General features: G+C 44.2%; 1 protein-coding gene across 7 annotated transcripts in view; it reads right to left on the minus strand.

Annotated features, from left to right (window-relative positions):
* The window catches only part of FAM110B (family with sequence similarity 110 member B), a 200,752-nt gene that overhangs the window by 87,432 nt on the left and 92,250 nt on the right, over positions 1-21,070 (minus strand). Inside the window, exons 5-6 of one of the 7 annotated variants that reach the window (XR_014236723.1) lie at positions 12,055-14,288; positions 4,831-11,182 (exon numbers count right to left, since the gene is read on the minus strand). The exons of the other annotated variants lie outside the window; for them this stretch is intronic. The gene's annotated coding sequence lies outside the window, so the exon portion shown is untranslated. Of the gene's footprint in view, positions 1-4,830; positions 11,183-12,054; positions 14,289-21,070 lie in introns of those variants that run through there. 7 annotated transcript variants of the gene reach the window in all.

Raw genomic sequence — 21,070 nt, forward strand, 5'->3', positions numbered from 1 at the left:
GAGGGCTTCCCTGGTGGCGCAGTGGTTGAGAATCTGCCTGCCAATGCGGGGGACGCGGGTTCGAGCCCTGGTCTGGGAAGATCCCACATGTCGCGGAGCAGCTGGGCCCGTGAGCCACAACTGCTGAACCTGCGCGTCTGGAGCCTGTGCTCCGCAACAAGAGAGGCCGCGACAGTGAGAGGCCCACGCACCGTGATGAAGAGTGGCCCCTGCTCGCCACAACTAGAGAAAGCCCTCGCACGGAAACGAAGACCCAACACAGCCAAAAATAAATAATTAAAAAATAAATAAATAAATAACCCAGGAGATTAAATTACAATAGAAATGAACATGATTGGCAGGTTACAAGACATTTTATAGGGAGAAATAGGCTTTAACATTTGTCATCTCTTACTATCGAGAAAACAACCTAAGGCTCAAACTTTTGCCTCAAAATCAGAAAGACCGGGACTAAGTTTCCTAAATTGCTCCAAAATTCTAAAATGAAACTTTGCTTTGAAAAGAAGTGTTCTTCCCTTATTATGGTTCCGAATATGGCCTGGGTTGGAATATGTCATTTAAACAGTACTGAAGACAGTAAGGCACTATCATATGAACTTACTCTTGCCCAGGCGATACCAAGGGGAAGGGGTATGAGCAGATGAGACCAGAAACCAAAGAAAATTAATACATTCATGGTGCTTTTTGAAATAGTTTCTCAAAAATATTTTCACATAAGGATTCCATCATTCAAACAGAACAATTCCAGATTTCAATGGTTTCCTACTCCAAACTGAAGTGCTTTCAACTTGTTTTGATAAGAGATTAAGACGTACAAGCTTCCAGTTACACAATAAATAAGCCATGGGGATGTAATATACAGCATGAGAAATATAGTCAATAATATTGTGGTAACTTTGTATGGGGACAGACGGTTACCAGACTTATCTTCGGGATCATCTTGTAATGTACATAGATGTCCAATCACTACCTAGCACACCTGAAACTAACATAATATTGCATATCAACTATATTTTTTTAAAAAGTCAGCATCAAAGAACAGGATTTGGGGCAGAACTGACTGGTTGGTCAAACTTAAAAGGAATAAATCATTTTTCTTTTAAAATCCCTCAGTTTCTCTATAGTCTACTAAGAAGAATAAGATTCAGAAATATACTTGACCTTTCCTAATTCTTCTTCATTAATTCTATATTTTAAATGACCATGCTAATAGAGATGTGTATAAGGTGATTGGCAAAGTTTTAAAAACAGCACTTGTTTTGTAAATTTGAGTTCTATTTAAATGTGGAAACCTGTTCTAGAATTAGTGATGCTAAATGAATAAATAAGCAAACAGGTTTCTTATCCTTTGGTAGGTCTCAAAAACACCCCAGGCCAGTTCAGGATGCATCCCTCTTGTTTTCTACCTCCCTTGACACAGGTCACTAGGATATGGGCTATTACGCTTTTCTGGGATTTAAAGAGTGTAAGCAAAGTTAATAAAAATGTCTAAGGAAAAAAGTGACTTGTGCAGTGTAATAATGGAATCCCAATCTCTATTTAAAGCTAGCCTGTTAGATCTGTTTGGCTTTGAGGATAAATTTTTCTGGTAGACAGAGCAACCCAAGAACGGATCTATTACAAGTCCACTATGCCTCGCTATCAAGGAAGCAGAGGATTTCACAGATTTCATAGTCAGAAGGGACTTAAAAGACCCCTCGAGTCCAATTCATCGTACTGCAGGGTGACTGAGTAATCCAGTTCTGAAGGTTCTGCCGGTATATATGGCCTCTAATCTGTAGAATAAGCTTAAATCTAATTATTAGATCTGTGGTTAAGAAGATGTCACTTGGGAACCCAGTCTTTTTTTTTTTTTTTAAGGGCTGAATGCTTCCATTTTCAATTTCTCTAGGTTGACACTTTTATTAATTAATCAGGGATCACTCCACCCCCTCCCCAAAATAAAATACTGAAATAGATACCAGAGATAAGGTAAAGCAGATTAACAGAGATGTAAAAGAGGATATAAAATTAAAAACCCTTTCCCTATATGGCTAGCAAATCCTCCTCATTTGTAAGGAGTCAGAATAACACATTTTCCACAGAAATAGAACAAAATTGAATCCCTGTCACAAACACTATTAATTAACTTAGAAATCTGCTTTTATTCTGTCTTCCAAAGGGTGTCTGTACATGAGGAAACTGTATCTCAGAATCTATAATCAGGACAGCAACAAAACCAAGTCTGGCACAACTGACAAATTCTCTCTCAATTAATCTTTATAAAGCAGAAGTCATGTGAATAATCAAATAATTTATAATTACTAACTGTATAAAATCTTTACCATATCATGTTGATGGGTTACAGGATTTAGCTTTTTCTGCACAATGGTTTCTAAAGACGGAAGCATCCTAGGGGGACTATTATTAGCTCACACAACAGATGGCTATAATTTGAATAATGTGAAATATACATAAAGTGAAAAAAATCCCAAACGTTACTTTTGGTTCAAAACAGTAGTGTGACTGCCTTTGTTTATCTCCTTTCATTCCCCGGACCCTGCTAAAATGAGAATAAAATAATAAAAAGGCAAAAAGAGCACGAGACACAAAGCAGAAGGATGACTAGTAATTAACCTAATGGGCCTTGGAAGTTATACTCTAAGTGTCTGGTGGAAGATTCCAGGGAAAAGTGAGTGATTTTTCTGGCATCACTCCCACCACCACAAAGTGACAGGACCTCGGAGCAGGACAGACCCAGAGCGGAGAGTTAGAAACCCAGCTGAAAATATGGAGCTTATGAAACTCTAAGCACAGTACTGCCTGGCTCGAGATCCCACCGTGACCTCTGCGTGGCCCCCAGGACTCCCAGGTGGGCAGAAAGCAGCCTAAGGCAGTGTTAGGGGAACCAGTGACTGAAACCGCCCGCCCTGGCCAGGCTCAATAGTAACCACTTGCATGAGTTATCTCACAACAGGAGGTCCTGGTAAGGAACACGGAACTAACAAGCTACCACCAGCCCGAAGAATTCGGGAAAGGTCAAAAGGAGAGAGGAGACGCCAGCCCATATGTCCTACCAACCTCCCAGAATCCTCCTCGCTGGAATCCATCTTGGCTGAGCGGTGCTCGAGCCACCAGGAAGGACCCTGAGTCAGAGTGATTGGCCAGAGACAACCTGGCAACTCACCCCATCACCATAAAACCCGAGACTGCGAGCCACGTGCCACAGCAGTCCTCCTGGGGTCCCTCACCCTCCTGCTCTCCGCCCGGGTGCCTCTTCCCAATAAAGTCTCTTGTTGTGTCAGCACGTGTGTCTCCTCGGACAGTTCCTTTCCGAGTGTTAGACAAGAGCCCACTCTCGGGCCCTGGAAAGGGTCCCCCTTCCTGCAATAGCAGGACTGAGTTACTGCAATAGCAGGACTGAGTTATAATGAAGGTGCCGGTGCAGGGGCCTGAAGCTCGCCTCCTCCCCTGCACCCTCCCAGTGCCAGCGGTGGGACAGAGGGTGCTTTCCAGGAAGGAAAGCACTTTTTTCTCTCTGAAAAAACTGATCAGCCTTGGGTAGGGGTGTGTGTTGGGACGGGGGGACGGGGCACCTACTGAGGTTTAGGGGTTCCAATTTGGAGAAAGCTGGCTCAGCGTGTGATCCCACCCAGTGTGTCCCGCCATCAACAACCCTCACCTTCACACACCGAGCTCCCCACCCGATGCTCGATGCTCGGCAACTCTCTTTTAAGTGTTAACGGGCAGTCAGGCATCAAACATGAAAGCTAGAGACTCAAGTCATCAAACAGAAACAAAAAAAGAAACTGGGAGGAAAATGAGAAATTCAAAGGACATTTGAAGAAAACTTCAAAAAGTCTAGGATATCATCTAGAGAAATAAGTGAGGCTACAGAAGCCCTAAAATAAAAACCTGATGTTCTTAAAAAAAAAATTTAAAAAGAGGCAAAAATAAGAGTTGGAAATCAAATATTTAATTGAAATAAAGATTTCTTCCATAGGAGGATTTGAAGGAAAATCAAGGAAATCTCTCAGAAAGTAGAGCAAAAGAACAGAGGTTAGAAAATAGGAAAGAAAAGATGACAAAGATGCGAGGATCCATCCAGAAGGTCCAATATTCAAATAATTAAAAACCCTAGGCAAAGAGATCACAGAATATGGAAGGGGAGAAATTATTTAAGAAATAACACTAAAAAGTTAGTCAGATGGAAGGGTCCAGGCATCCAGAGCCAGAAATAGCAGTCCAAAGAATAAAGAAGCAAACAAAAAAAGTCCACAGTAAGACTCATGTCGCTGTGAACTTTCAGATCATTAGGATAAAGACATCTCACAAAGCAGGATACGTAAGGTGCCCGAATGCCCTGGACTTCTTAAGGGCAGCACTAGATTCTAGAAAACAATGGCACCAAGTCTTCACAAGGGAGGGAAAATACTTTTTAACCTAAAATTTTATGCCCAGGTCATCCTTCTTCAAGCACAAGAACAGAGTAAAGACACTTTTCAGACATGTAAGAATTCAAAAATAGACCTCCCAGGCACTGAGGCTTACAGAGCATGTGCTTTGTCAGATGGGGGTATAAACCTGGAAGGAAAAGATACAGCAACCCAAGAAAAGAGGGGGGATTCCTTCCCCTCTACCCCGCGTCCCAAGAAGCAGCCAAGGTCGGTTCTCGGGTTCTGTTGACGAGAAGTTACAGCAGCTGTTGAGCAGCTCAGAGCAACTGGGCTTGGAATGGCCCCGGGAGAAAACGCTCCAGAAGATGTGTGAGTATTCGTGAAATATTATTAAGAGGCATATGGCAGAAATGTTGGAACATTTGGGATACAGACAGACTCTAGGTAGATTAGAAAGTAAGGTAAAAGACAGAAAGAGGCCATTAGGAACTCTACAAAACAGGACAGTTTTCGAAAAGAAAAATTCGGTTGCAGCACATAAATTAATTGTGTACATAGCAGAGTGTGTAGCTATGTCACATCGTTCCTAATCGAGTTAACATAAAACAGAAACTAATTATAAAGACTCTACACGTTATATAATTTCTGCTGTCTGGCTATTCCCTGGGCAATTCAAGTGATAAAACAATAAAAAATTAGCTTGGAACCGTGCACCTGTGTACAGTACAGATGAAAATTTTCGAAACTTTATATATAGAGCATTCTCAGATAGATGTTTGGGATCTGGGACCCTAACACTGAATACAATTCAAATCGTTTTCTCTTGGTGTGATGATCTTTACCACACTTCTCAGACCCACGTTAGGATAAACCAAAGGCTTTAGTATGTGTTTCTGTCAGTGAGACAATTTAAGCTGCATCCGCGGTGTGTGCACAGGGACAAAGGAGTCCAGGACCCACTGGCTCACCTCATTCCCGTCCCTGCTCTGATGTCACCTCTTCCCTCCAGCAGTTGCGGCACTTGGTCTCCCATCTCTCCCCATCCTCTCACAATGCTTATTTTTCTGCACAGCCCTGTCACGGACTGAACTCTTATTCCTTTATCATCTGTCTCCTGCATCAGAACGCAAGCCCCATGAGGACATCGCAGCCTCTGTTATTCCCCTCAGTATCTCCAGGGGGCGTCGTTGATATGCAAATGACTGAATGGTCAAATGGGAAGAAGGGGGAGACACGTGGTTCTCACACGCCCCCAAAGCAGCTCCCACTGAGCACCCCTAACCTGGCGCTTCCCCCGGTGGACGCTCCGAACACCAGTCCTCAGGCTCCGCTCACGTGTTGTTGCCCGGATGGACGAGGCATGTGTCCGATGGACGATGACCTTGGCTGACTGATTCCAGCCTGCCCTCCTGTGTTTTACAGAACTCCCCCCCGTCACATCCCTTCTGTTTCCCCACGTCAGGAATTGCATGGATCCCAGAGGCGTGCACTTAAAATGCTGGATTCTTTACCACTCCGCTCTTGGGTAGGTAAGTCAAAAACGTCAACAAGATGGGCTGGTAATCCCCCTTTGAGTTCTCGACCACTGAACCTGGGCTACAACCAAGGGGCAGCTATTTCTGGGGTGGGATCCTGCCGTCTGTAAGCACGTGTTCTGATTCAAAAATAAACTACAGACAAAGAAGTTACCTGTTGAAATACCAGGCGTCCTTCCCGAGGTGCCCCGCCTGGGATTCCTCCTGCTAGATACTGAGTATCGCTGGGTTATTTTCTTATTCCTACATCCCCCATCACTCTTCACTAAACTGTTTAACCATCCTGTTAAACAGTTAACAGGATAATTCAGACCAGGAGACCTAGGTCGGGAAGATCAAAAGGGAAGCACCCAGAAAAAGGGAGGCGTAATGAAGATTTCCCAAAGCCATGTCAGGAGGAAGGCAGCGCGTTACGTTCAGGGCACCCTGCATAATGATAAAATATTTACGGGCGCAGGCAGTTTGGCTATCTTCTTTAAACGCGCTCAGGCCACGTGCCTTTTCCCAGTCCTCGTCCTACCAGAAACCACGTGCCCTGGCAGAAGGTGCCCTTGGAGTCAGGGACGCAAGTGTGGGAAGCAGGGTGTTTTGCTCACTTGTTCGGTGACAGTACAAATGCTGACCGGACGTAAGCATGAACTTGGCTTGACCCTGGGCTCCATCGCTCACTGGCTGCATGTCCCTGAAGCAGGTTATTTACCTATACCAGAGCCTCGGCTTTCTTGACAGTAAAGGAACAGCACACACAAGCCACCTTACCGGATGCCTGCGGGTTGAAAACGAGGTAACAAGTGCAAAGCACTTAGCAGGATGCGGAGAATGGTAAACACACACCAGAGCCACGGCCACACTCCTGCCCAAGGGCAGCCGGAGAAGCAGCACAGCCTGCAGTGTCTGCTAACGGGCCATCAGGAGGGACCAGGGCCTTTGGAGTTCTCTGAATACGTTCTATGGCCACTGCCACAAGAAGGCTACAAGGACCCACATGAAAAGTAAAGAATCTATTTCAACCGATTTTTCAAACCCTTACCAGTGAGAAGCAAGTCAGTTGCTGTGTTAGATCTTCTATCCCAATGAGAAACTGGCATACCACGTTTCCCCCTCAAACTCAAGTTAAGAGAAACATTAATTTTCTTCAGTGATGCTGCCGGATCTTTATTCCTCCATCCTGGGCTGAGTCCTGCTGTTGAGACAGAGGCACGTGGATGGGCACATCTCTTGAGTTTTTGGAGGATACCATTATCCCACTTGTTCAGAAAAATCATGAATAACATTCACTCTGAATGTTTAAAGTAACTTATGTCTGTAGGCAATGTTACAATGAGAATTGAAAGATGAGATTGTAAGGCTAGAAGCACAAATATGGTTGAGTGGTTTTTTAAATGTTATCATTATTATTATTGTTACTTGTTTTAGAATAGCAAAGGGAAACAGTTTTTCCCGGGTTGCACACCAAATTAACATCTGCATGTCTAAGCTGTAAAAAAGAGGTACTTTTCAAACCACGCTTTTAAGGTTCAAGAGGGAATCTTTGGAGTTTTAACCTAAGTGGCCTGGAAGATGTTCCCAACTGAAGCTGCTGCAGAGCTTGCTGATTTGCAGCTGGAAGTAAGAGTGTGTTGAGTCAAAATCTCCTTAGTGCAGCCTCTCTGGAAGCTTCTCGGCTCCTTGTACCATGGCCATACATGCCCCCCTGAGGACCCCCTGCTTAGAAGTAATCATTTGCGATGACGTTTTTCATCCCAGCCAGCCACCTACTAAACCTCCCAGCACAGACCTTCTGATACAGCGCCCTGGTGTCCCATTTGGTCCTGCAAAACAAGACGGCCAGTTTCAGGATGGGAAGAGCACTTGAAATCTGAACACCCTGGAACGTGAGGCTGGTTTCCCTGATCATGAGTCTCCAGAGACCAATGCTTGCTTCTTGGTTTTATCAACCTGCATGGCCCCCACTAGTGGGACAGGCATTTCCATGACAGAATGAGCTCATTCATCAAAGGCGTGGAAATGATGTCATAGAACAAGGTCGGTGCAGAGAGGAGGAAAGAGAAAAGGAATATGTCCAATTAAGTCCCTCGGGATTATGGAAATGGCATTATTATCAGTAAAGAGATTGATGATAATTGGGAAACATTTTAAAAACTTAACGACATCTGTGCACGCAGGAGATATCATTTTCATATCTAAGGATCTCACTCTAGAATCTTTCTGATACTCGCATTTTGGAGGACAAGAAATTTCCCAATATTGCATAAGTATTTATAAAGGCAGATACTTTTTGACTTATTTTTTAAAAATGCTGTCCTGTACTTAATCTCTCTGTGTTTTCTAATGAAAGAGGAAACCTAAGTCTCTATTAAATTTAATGCAGATTAAATAAGGAAATTGCAAAGATGCCTTCTGGTTATAAAGACAGACCGTGTTTATTGATGTAAGTACTCATTAGGTACCTACTACATGCAGCACTGATCAGAGAAATCACCCCTGGCTGGTATCACTGTGCACCAGGTCAGCTGGAAGGGGCTTTACAAATAATCACACATCAACTCCCCTCAACAGTTCTATTAGGCAGGAGCTATTATGAGCCTTCATTTTACAAATGAAGAAACCGAGGCCCCAAGATGTTAAGATGCTCAAGAATTTGCCCAAGAAAATGCTCGCTGCCCCTCAGCTACCAAGAAGTGGAGCTGGAACACGAATGCGAACATGCAGGGCCATGATCACATCTGCCTGATGAAGAAACCAAGGTCCCCAGAGGTTAAGGACACCCCCAAACTTGCTCCCCTCCCCCCCCTTTTGGCAATAGCTCTGTCTCTCTGTGCTTACACGTAAGACTGAGACCTCTGCACCTTTCCTCTCTCTAAGTTTCCCCAGCTCTTTTCCTGAATGTTGGTCCACGGGCTGTCCCGCTGGGGAGCGGACTTGAACAAGCGGCTCTTTGTTCCTGACTCTGCGTCCAGCTGCCACTAGGAAAGCCCAGCGCAGAACCCTATCGACTCTTCTCATGGAGTCGGCTTGCTTCCTGCTTTGTTAGACTCAGAGAAGTGATTTCACTTAGATTCCCTAATTGGTTTACCTACTATCGATTCTGTTTTATTTTATTTTTCCTGCTTAAGGGATTTTGGACAGAGCTGCACAAAAACGCTATAAAATAAACTTGTTACAAAAGAGGCTCTTTGCTTTTTAAGCCATCCCATGGGGTCATGAGACATGTGTTTTCTGGATTTCTCACTTGCTTTTTTTTAGGTCTTGAGGGAACTGCTGGGCTTAGACTCCTAGAGGCAGCCCCCAAATGCCGTGTGCATCGCATTAAGGAGAAGCTCGAAATGGTTTTGAGTTAACAAACTATTCCGGATGCTTTCCAGTTCGTTATATCCTCCAGCCTCTGGAATCCAGAATCACAAGCCTGAAATGGAATAAATTCTGTTCTGGACAAGAATAAGGTCATTTGCTTGTCTCTTCCGTATCTCTTCCTAAGAGGTTGAATGTTCACTCTTTCATAATCTCTGGGTTAACTGTCATGACACATCCAAATCTCAGTGTCTGCGAGGAACAGGCCTCCCAAGACCTTTGAAATGGGCTGATTTATTATTCTACGGCCAGGTCACAGGACGACCAGAAGTGTGAAGGCACACACATCTGGTCTGAATTTTAGGGTGGGCATGTTTGTATGTTCAATGGCTAAGTCAGCTCCTCCTGCATTCCGGCAAGGTTCTACATGTCAGACAGTAGGGCCTCCCTGGAAAGGGGACATCTCGGCAAAGCTGTGAGGGAGATGAGGGAGGGATCACAGAGACGCAGGGGGAAGACGAGTGCGGAGGCCCCCGCGTGGCTGGCATGAGAGGAAGGAGGCGGGCGCCAGGGGCTGCTGCAGGACCACGACTCTCCCCGCACACAGCCGGCGCCACTGGAGTGAGGGCTTGGACTCAGGAGTTGGAGGGGGCCCTCCGATGCTCTGCTGAGAAGAGTCTGCAGGGGCCAGGATGGAAGCAGGGGCCAGCAAACCGGCTCTCACCATGATCCCAGGGGTTTGGAGCTTGGTGACGGTAGTGGGGTGGGGAGAACTGGTCAATTTCTGGATATATGTTAAAGGTGGAGCCGACAGGATTATTGTACGGTTAAGTCCCCTACATACGAACGAGTTCCGTTCTGAGAGCGCTTTGTTTAAGTCCAACAAAGTTAGCCTAGGTACCCAGCTAACACCATTGGCTATATAGTACTCTACTGTAATAGGTTTATAATACTTTTCACACAGATCATACATAAAAAACAAACACAAAAAATAAAGGAAACATTTTTAATCTTACAGTACAGGACCTTGAGAAGCACAGTACAGGACCAGCTGCATCACCGCTGCTTTCACGCTTGCTTCCGGACATCCTGGGCTTGAAATAAAGATCCTGTACTACTGCGCTCTACACAGTACCGCACAGTAAAGCACACAAAAGCACAACCACTTGTAGAGGATGCACGCACGTGGCAATGAACGCCAGACACGTGTACTAACTTACGTGATTAGACCTGAGAACGCACATTTGCATCTTCGAAAGTTTGCAACTTGAAGGTTCGTATGTAGGGGACTTGCTTTGTTCACTGTCTGTCTCCTACACTAGTATTCAGTTCCACTGGAGCAGCCTTTGTCTGTTCTCTGCGTCTCCAGAGCTCAGAGCAGTGCCTGGGACACACACGTCTACAGATACGCGGTGAACCTGCCCAAGTTCCAAGTGCAGCCAAATGGCCAAACTAGGACTCCAGCCCAGGCCCGTCTCACTTCCAAATCCCAGTTCATAATCACTGTGTTGTTTCGCTTCTGCTAACATTACATGCAGAACATCACGAGGACATGCAGGGGAATTCCCTTCTGTAGTCCTAAAGAAAATGGAAAACGAGCCAGGAAAGTCACTTTAAGAAACTGGCTGGGATAGGGTGTGGGGATGGGCACGAGTAGGTGAGCAATGGAATAGTTCAGAAAACAGTGTTCGTCAAGGTGAGTCACAGGTTCTGAGGAAGGTCAAGTTCCCCAGAATCTACAGTGATGCAGCTACAGATTAAAACAACAACAACAGCGCTCGGCCTCTCTGGGGTCTGATGCCAGTTAACACCGTCTCTCCTGCTGCCTGAAGCCCGAGGACAGCACAGCACAGAGTCTGGAGAGGCACCTGCTGGGTTTAGGTACGGCCTCTACCTGACCAGCTAAATGTCCTTCGGCAAGATACTTCAATTCCCTGCATCTCAATCGCCTCATCTGTAAAAAGAGATGTGACCCGTCTCCTAGGAACATGAAATCGGGATGAAATAAATTAACACGTGCAAAACGTTTAGAACAGTGCCTGACTCACATGGATAATTAACCCTTACTGAACGCTGGTTACTTCACCTGTGGGTTTGTCTCTCACCCCAGGGCCAGCAAATGCGTCTAACACCTCCCCGACCCATGCAGGTAACTAAGAAACCCTCTTTGTTGTGTGAGTCCGGGAGGACAAGGCTTGCATCCCACTCCTGAGGTTCAAGAGAGATCGGCGTGAAGCCTCATTTTCAAGAACGGAAACCACGAGGCCAGCGCGAGGTTGGCTGTGATGAGGGAGGCCCCGGGGTCGGGGACGACCATGCCTGCGGAGAGTGTCAGTGTCTCTTTCTGAGGGTCACGCTTAACTACAGCTTTCAAAGAAAGTCCTGAGAGTTCCTGGAAATGTGTAATTTATTCTTGTCTCGTTACCAGAATAATTAATTATTAAATATAAATCTACTTCACTTGAGGGACAGCAACTATGGCTTCTGGGAGAATGCTCCTGGGCTAATACTATCCCTTGTCATGGAAAGGCGACCAGTCATAGACAGAATCTGTCAGGACTTCTGAGTCCATCTCACATCACGGCAGTAATCTGGGAAAACGGTGTCTCCCTGTACAAATATTAGCCTTGGAGTTACTAGTGAGTACTTCCCTTCTTAAGGGACAGGACTTGCTCATTAAAGACCCAGAGGGCAGGCTAGAGCAAACTTATTAAGTTCGTGGATGACTTTAAAGGCAGGGCAGGATGTGAGTTACTTTAAAACACAGAATACCAAAACAAAGAGGCTATGAGTGAGTGTGAGCCTTTTAAAAAATGCTGGAGAAGTCACTTATACTCTCCTCTGACATTTACCTTCTTCCTTTGCTTGCTGAGTTTTAGCCAAGACCTGAGTCCAGAGCAATTGTGGATATAGAGACCTATGAAACGCCGTCAAATATCTGTACCCACAGGACCCTGCTTTACCAACGAATCACTCTCAGTCAGAGATTTGTTTTCTTCTTTTGCAGGAAACTTTAAAAGATCCCTTAAAGCCATAAAGCCAGATGATATTTCCTCTCGGGATGTTCCTGGGAACACATTGCTAGAAATTGTTTCTAGGCTTGATGGGAATCAGCACTCATCTAGAACCAGGCTGGATCAGGCAGTCCCAGCAGTGAGGTGTAGCTGCAGGATGCGTGGGGATCCTTATGAGCGATACAAACAAATGTTCAAGCACAGACTGGGGCACTCAGACTTTGGAAGTCTAGCTTACACAAGGTGACAGTCATCATTTTTCAAGCAAAAGTGAATTAGAACTTACTTGTAAAAATGACTAAGTAAGCTACTGATGGGAAGATACTAATTTTAAACTTTAATACTGTTTCCTTAGATTCCATATATATGTGTTAGCATACTGTATTTGTTTTTCTCTTTCTTACTTACTTCACTCTGTATGACAGACTCTAACTCCATCCACCTCACTACAAAAAGGTCATGAAGAACCTAGTGGCAAGACGGGAATAAAGACACAGACTTACTAGAGAATGGACTTGAGGATATGGGGAGGGGGAGGGGTGAGATGTGACAGGGTGAGAGAGTGGCATGGACATATATACACTACCAAATGTAAAATAGATAGCTAGTGGGAAGCAGCCGCATAGCACAGGGAGATCAGCTCGGTGCTTTGTGACCACCTAGAGGGGTGGGATAGGGAGGGTGGGAGGGAGGGAGATGCAAGAGGGAAGAGATATGGGAACATATGTATATGTATAGCTGATTCACTTTGTTATAAAGCAGGAACTAACACACCATTGTAAAGCAATTATACTCCAATAAAGATGTTTAAAAAAAAAAAAACTTTAATATTGTTATAATTGTAAACTGTACTAAAAACAACCCAAAACAGAGTTCTATTTTTTTTACCCATGGCCTTTTGCTGTAAGTGTAATCCGAGCTATGGCTATCCGGATATCCATGGGTGAATTTGCTTCTTAGATAAGACACAGAAAGTGCAGAGCACGAGGTCAGGGACAAACCTGGCCTCAGTGAATGGCTGAGAGGATGCAGTGTTAGGCCCTCCAGTAGCTCCTGGAGTCAGGGAGTGAGGGGCCTGTGCACACCTGTGAGGACACAGAAAAGGGAAGCCCTTCTACTGACTCACCACATGTTTACTTAAGGGTCTAAACAGTTTGCTTAAAGAAGCATTTGTGATGGGATCTTTTAGAAGTAGTTTATACACTTCTACACCTGTTTATTGATCATTCACAGCTATCACATGACTACAGTACATGTAAACGCTGTCTGTAGGTGTCCGCTTTTCCAGATTTCTGGTACTTCTCACGGAACCAGGCCATTAGTTATGAACTGTCTTGTCATTACTCTTGTGTCCAGAAGTCTCCCAACCCCTTCACAATTCCTTCCTCTAATCTACTTAAGTTCAAATTTTTAAAATCTGCATTAAATATAAGTCAATTAGGCACTGGAGGGACAGTTTAGGAGTGAAGAGTGTATTTTCATGGCATTATATTGAGAGGGCCATTTTCTGAGCACAGAATTATTTTTTAAATTTACAGGTAGATGGGGGTTGGGTCTGGCACAAAATCAATGTGTGTATTTAGAATGTTGCTTTCTGTTTGCAAAAGAGATGCAGAGAATTGCAACTAAACATCAAATTATTTTTATAAAGATTAATAAATTCCCATAATTCAAAAGTCCAACATTTTTCCTAACCTAAAATTTACAAATTGCTATAATCAAGTAACAATATCCAATCAAATCCACTTTAGAGAATTAGAAATAAAGCTATCTTCAGAAAAGTAAAGTTCCAAAATAACATTTAGAAGAGATTTTCTATTTGGCCTATTATAATTTGGAATCTATTTTCCCATAGCATCTTTCAGAGCTATTTAAAGAGGAACCTTTGATTTGGGGAACAGTAACCACCAGTGTTTCCCCTTCTGTGTCATTCCTTAAAGTGTTTGGCACAATTTACAGCACTGTTCAAGGGACACATGCAAATGCTTAATATATAACTGACTTTCTGTGGAAATTTTCACAAAAACAAAAAAATGCACTTGTTTTAATCTGATTTTCTTCCCTCTGTTGGTCTGCATTTGAAATAATAAAGGATGTTTAATACTTGGCCAATGACACAGGCCACATCAAGTTCTGATATAATTTTTCCAGAATAAAAAGAATCCTTGGTCCAGGGGCTCTGATTTATGCTAAAGAAAGAAATTATGAGAAAAATAATGCTGCCAAGTAAAATATACTTGCAATACTGTTATCTTTACTTAAAACTGAATTACATTTTCATTATACATAAATCAGGGTAACATTTCCAACTGTGATCATTTATTTATTATTTATTTCTTCACTGATTCTCCATAGGAGAAATTTACATTTTAATTGTCTTAACCAGTTCCTTTCCTTTTTGTCCTCTACAAATTAAAGTGCATAATAATGTCATAAGTACAGTTCATAAATAAATAAAGATAAATTTCTTTTTTCTAATCATAGCATTTAGTAGTACTTTCTGGTTTGGGGCAAATTAGACTGGTAAGTACATTTCCTCCTCCAAACAAGTAGGTATGATAATATAGTCACCTGCGTGGAAGAGTTTCTTGAATAAATACTTCTAAACAGTCCAAATGTAAACAATGGATATTAAGAAAATAGCAAGTTCAATTCCTTCCGCATCAGTGCCTGGGCATCTTGCCACTGTCCAGGATCGCTGACCTCGTTTTCCTGTCTGTCCTTCAACCGTGGCAGTGGAGGAGTATAAAAGCCGCTCGAGACACCGACAAGCCGTCCTCCCCAAACTGCCCTCATGTACCCCCTGGCCAGTAACGAGAAAAGGGGCCCTACCCAGGCTTCGTACTGCGGAAAACGAAATCAGCATTTTTTAGCGCCCTTAACAGAAACAGCTACCGTGACTTTGTTGGAGAGCGGTAAGTAAATTTACCCCTGGGGTCTGTAACATTTCTGTTTACAAGACTCTCAGCAGGGCCAAACTTGAATAGCAGAAAATTATTCCTGCACATATTAGGTTACTTTTGTTAACGTGGATTTTAGTCTTTCTTGCTGACTCTGTTCCGACCGTGTGGCTCCTTGGGAACTGACTCAGACTTCCATTCAACCCCTCATCTGGTCCTTTGATAAACTTTATTCATAGAACGAGGGCTTTGGGCCAATCACGGGGCTGGAGGTTTAGGGTGGAGGCGGAAGTGACAGTAAACAGATGAGACAGAGGACTTTACAGTCTAGGGGGGAAGATAAAAATGAAGCAGGCAGACTACAGTCCTGCCACGTGCAGCGTGCTATACAAGAGGACAGCGCTGCGATCCGAATGCCACTCTACTGGCAGCGTCCAAAAGGGGGGGGTTGTTCCCACGTCTAGGAGCGTCTGTCAGAGCTGAATAGGGTCACGGGGTGGTTGAGGTCCTGCGTATCAGGTGCCTTGGGGCATAACAGGCACCCAAGAAACAGGAGGTATCAGGGTGGGAAGACTAAATGACTTCCGGCTGCGCCCCGGTGAGGAAGTAATGAAGTTCCTGGGAAGGGGGAGGAAGAATCCCTCAGCATTTTCACTGGGGTTCACAGAGTGACAAAGCGGGAAAAGGGGCAGGTGCCCCTGGCAGAAGTCATGACCCACCAAAAGCCAAACCAGGGAGGATGGGGAGTCGCTGCTGTTGGGGGGGGGTGGTGAGGTGGGGCCAGGGCTGGAGCTGGAGGCCTCCTGGGTACCCGGGCTCCGGGGATCTGTGGGGCTTCCTGGGGCAGCAATGTCCCCAGGAGGGGACGCTGCAATCCAGGAGGCCGACGAGGACCAGCAGCCGATTCCAAGTCGCCCGTTCTCCTGAGTGTGCCGGAAAGCCTCACACGGGACTCAAGCCAGAGGAGAGGTTTCCTGGAATTTTTCAGATCAAGTCTGAAGTTAAGGCCTGCCCGGAGGTGGCATCAGGGCTGCCTTCTGGGGTCCTGCACCCACTCTGAAGGTCTCCCCGTGTCAGTGCTGGTTCAGGTTCGAATAGCCCCCATTTCCCTATTCCTGAAATTGCCCTTGGACTTCCCTGGTAGCGCAGTGGTTAAGGATCTGCCTGCCAATGCAGGGGACACGGGTTCGAGCCCTGATCTGGGAAGATCCCACATGCCGCGGAGCAACTAAGCCCGTGCGCCACAACTACTGAGCCTGTGCTCTAGAGCCCGCAAGCCACAACTACTGAGCCCACGCACCACAACTACTGAAGCCCGTGCTCCTAGAGCCCATGCTCCGCAACAAGAGAAGCCACCGCAATGAGAAGCCTGCGCACCGCAATGAAGAGTAGCCCCCGCTCGCCGCAACCAGAGAAAGCCCGCGCGCAGCAGCGAAGACCCAACGCAGCCAAAAATAAATAAATAAATAAATTTATTAAAAAAAAAAAAGAAATTGCCCTTGTTTATGGACGTTAGTAAAAAAATAAATAAACGTCCACAGTCTGAGAATTAGTGAAGAATCTTCAAAATCACCGTTTCTGACGCCTCTCTTCACTGACACCGGCAGCTTCATGCTGCTCCTCGTGGGAATCTTCACCTCAGGTTCAGGTGAAAGTGTTTGTAGTAAAAATTTTTGTTTTTTTCTCTATAGAGCTGATGAATATGATACAATAAATCACACAAAACACTATATGAACGTTCGGGTGTATGAGAAGGGCAGACCCCTAAAAGAATGAAACCAATGAGTTCCTTTGCCACACATGGCCACTAAGGAGGTTACTTTAGCAACAAGTTGGAAAAGGCAGCACAGAAGTCAGTTTTCCCAACCGCAGATTTACTCTGAGCTGTGTTTAAATCAGCTTTGCTCCCTGAACACAATTAAACCAAACTTTTTTTTCTTTTAACACCTTTATTGGAGTATAATTGCTTTACTATGGTGTGTTAGTTTCTGCTTTATAACAAAGTGAATCAGCTATACGTATACATATATCCCCATGTCCCCTCCCTCGTGCGTCTCCCTCCCACCCTCCCTATCCCACCCCTCTAGGTGGTCACAAACCACCGAGCTGATCTCCCTGTGCTATGCGGCTGCTTCCCACTAGCTCTTTTACATTTGGTAGTGTATCTATGTCCATGTCACTCTCTCACTTCGTCCCAGCTTCCCCCTCCCCCTCTCCATGTACTCAAGTCCATTCTCTACGTCTGCGTCTTTATTCCTGTCCTGCCCCTAAGTTCATCAGAACCATTTTTATTTTTATTTTTCTTAGATTCCATATATATGTGTTAGCATACGGTATTTGTTTTTCTCTTTCTGACTTACTTCACTCTGTATGACAGACTCTAGGTCCATCCACCTCACTACAAATAACTCAATTTCGTTTCTTTTTATGGCTGAGTAATATTCCATTGTATATATGTGCCACATCTCCTTTATCCATTCATCTGTCGATGGGCACTTAGGCTGCTTCCACGTCCTGGCTATTGTAAATAGTGCTGCAATCTTTAAATGCGCAAACCTTCCCCACCCAAGGCTTTTCATGACCGTCTGTGACCCAGCACGCTGTTGGCATGCAGCCCCACAGGGACCAGCACAACGTCTTGGGCATGCTGGTGGCACTGGGGACCTTCTCTGAAACTGTAATCAAGGCCCCTTTCTCTTGTACAGACCATAGCACAGGATCTGATGCATTCAAACAACCCAGAGGCTCTTATTATTATTCATTATACTAACATCTCCCCAAAGTAAACAATTTGGAGGTTTTAAATTCTAGGTATTCTTTACAAGGTTGAATGATACAAGACAGTTTTAATTATTTTAGGCGTTTTTAAAGTCGAAACATTCTGCCCGCATACCACAAAACACACAACGAAGCCCCACAGACAGCTTATTGATTTAACGAGCAAACAAGACAGCGTCTCTCACCCTGAAAGAGACGGCAGATATGAACGGTAAATCTAGCGATCATTCTGGAACTGTCAGTATGACTCGCTATGTGTAATCCAGCGACTTGGCAGTCTGCCTACGGAACATACCAGCGGGGGCCTTCTTTTACAATGAAAACAAACAAACAAAAACTTTTATAGTACAAAAATATTTCAATAAAAGCACCACGAAAATACAAGTCTCTCAATATTAACTTCTGGACTCTCTGATAATTAAAAGTAACAAATAATAGAAAGTCAGAGAAGTTCTATAATCACTAAGGCATCTATGACGATATGAATTGCCTTTAAAATTAAGGCTAGGAAAATACTTGCAAATACTTGCAAAAATAGTTGACAATATTAAAATGGATGTGTGAAAAAATTTTTCAGTGACAGACATTCCAAATAGCAACAGGATTTGTTTGACTGTTTTTCACTACAGATGGCCCCTCGCTTTAAAAGGTTAGGACTGTCGAAAGAACCAAATACACTGAAACCGGGCAATGTGTACTCAACAATCAACAGCAAAAAAGGATGGCTCTGTGTGTTTTACCAATTTTTTGTCAAAACTTTAAGACTCTTTTACTGTTGGTTATAAATGCATAGGGAAAGGAACACTGTACCTTAAAACATTTGATTTGGCAACATAAACACACTGAGGATTTGTTGTTTCTTCGTAAGAGATAATTAAGAGCAGTTTGAATGCTCCATGTTTGCCTCCCTCATTTCATCCCACAGCCTACGAACGGCGCGAGCATCTTCTCTATGCTCCCAAGAACCGTCACTCTTCTAAGTTTGGATCAGCTTCCAACATTTAGTACTTCGTGCTTTCAAAGTCGGAATATCTCTGAGAATTCCTTTGAAGTGAAGTTTTTAATGGTGTCATTTGCTCTGGGATGTCTTTGTTCTCGTTGTCACAATCACTTTCCTCGCTCCTCTTCACTCGGCTTCGGTCTGCATCTCCAGAGCCTCTGGGATGACAGCGGTGTCGACCTCCCCACAGTCAGCATGGCCTCTACAGACGTCTGATGGGAATCTCACTTCCAGCACCATCACTTTCACTGCTCTGCTGCATTTCCATCTTGGCTGATGGAAGTTCCCTTTTTAAGTATCCATGTTTATAAAAGGTCACAAGTTATCACCTTGGGACAAGGAGGAAACACAACTCCATGCTTCCCTGTCTCTGGGTGAACTGACTAGTAACTGTGCAGTGACCCATCACTGTCAGATTCTGAATAAGGTGATGTGACCGGTCATCGGTCAAGATGCACACCTGCTGTTTACTTAGTGATTTATGGGCTGAAGAACTAGCTATGAGGTTTGCACTTCATGCAACTAAAGCTAATATACTGCAGTAACTGAAATTTGGACAGTGGCTTTAAGCAACTGGTTTTATTCAGCTAAAACGTGTAACGGAAATGGACGCAGATTGGAACCCCATAAAGCAAGGAGAAACGACGGGGCAGAATTCAAATGCACCAGACAGTTTTCTTCCAACTCCACGGGCTACAACAGAGTATCTCCTATTTGTTTAAGCTGGGGCAGCAATCAAGTTCCTAAGGTTTGCATGAACATTCCGAGTTGAAAAAGACATCTGAATCTAGGAAACATGAAACATTCTGAAAAATAACCACCCATCAGGTAGTACAGCTATGATGAAACCCAGGTGCATCCAGCTCCAGAACTTGTTCTCCAACCTTAGGTAACATGCAGCCCAAAGCGATTTTATGAAAATGGCCAAAGTCTTTGAAACAAGCCCTTCCTCGCCCCCATACCAGAGCACCTAGTACTACTGCTGCTTACAGCTCTCGGCTGCAACGTGGATGGTTACCCATTGGAGGAAGCTCTCATCTCGCGGGAAAGGCAAAGAAAAGACAGACTTCTTTTTCTGTACAGAACTGCTAGTACCCACTGCCTAATACGTGCCAATAATATGACAATAATGTTTTCTCCCAGGATGACTGACTTTTCTAAAGCACAAGTCTGATCATGTTACTCTCTTCTTGAAGCTCTTTAATAGTTTTGAAGTTTCTAGCCTGAGTGATCAATGTCCATCCTGGTTCATGGAATGACCAACGTATGAGGAGCAGTGCGTGTGGGAAGGCAGTGGACTTCGCGGAGGTAAGGAGGGCGAGGTGGGGACTCGGGGAAGTTGAGATGCCCCGCTGAAAACACACGTGGAATGAGAACAGGCAAAAGCAGAGCCCGTACTGGGGGTACCGACTAAGGCACAGCAGCAGGAAGGGAAAACAGAAGCTTGAGGGCGGAGGCAGAGGAGGGAGCTGCGAGGCACCTGTACTGCCAGGACCTTGGTGGAAATCAATTCATTTAGGCAACGAATGTAACTAGCTTTATAGTCATCTTGGCCCAAACAAATACCTTTCCATAACTGAAATCATGTATTCTAGGTTTAAAGTAGTTGGCTACATTTTTAAAAAATTGTTAATTTGTTAATTTAGATATAATCTGAAGCAAAAGTCAGACATGAGGAATATATAATTTTATTGAAGATCAAATTATGTAAACAATGGTAAACCTCTAGCATTACAATCAAATTACACAATAAGAAATTGGTACACTGTAGATAGATCATTTCCTATTTTTTTTGCTCTACAACAGAAGTGAATTGATTTGTGGGAATATCCTTTTGCTGCTCTGTGTCAGCTTTTCCAAGTTCTGTCGATCAGAGGTCCTCTTTCTGTCACTGAGGCAGGGTGCCTCACTCTGAATTCCACTGAAGCGGCGGCAAAGTTATCTGCGATCTGCTTCTGCTAACATCCTCACTATGCTTTAATGTAAACATCTTCTTGAGAAGTGTTGGTGAATAAGTCAGTATTGTTGAAAGAAAGGAAAAGTAAGATGGGCTGGTCTAGAAAATAACTACAAGCAGCGTTAATACAGAAGATTTCCTTTCCTTTCAAGTTTTAGATACAGGGCCTGAGCACCATTTAAACAGAATAAATACAAGTAAGCAAACGCTATAGCTCCA

This window comes from Balaenoptera borealis (genome assembly GCF_965194805.1).
Source record: "Balaenoptera borealis genome assembly, chromosome: 17".
NCBI lineage: Eukaryota > Metazoa > Chordata > Mammalia > Artiodactyla > Balaenopteridae > Balaenoptera > Balaenoptera borealis.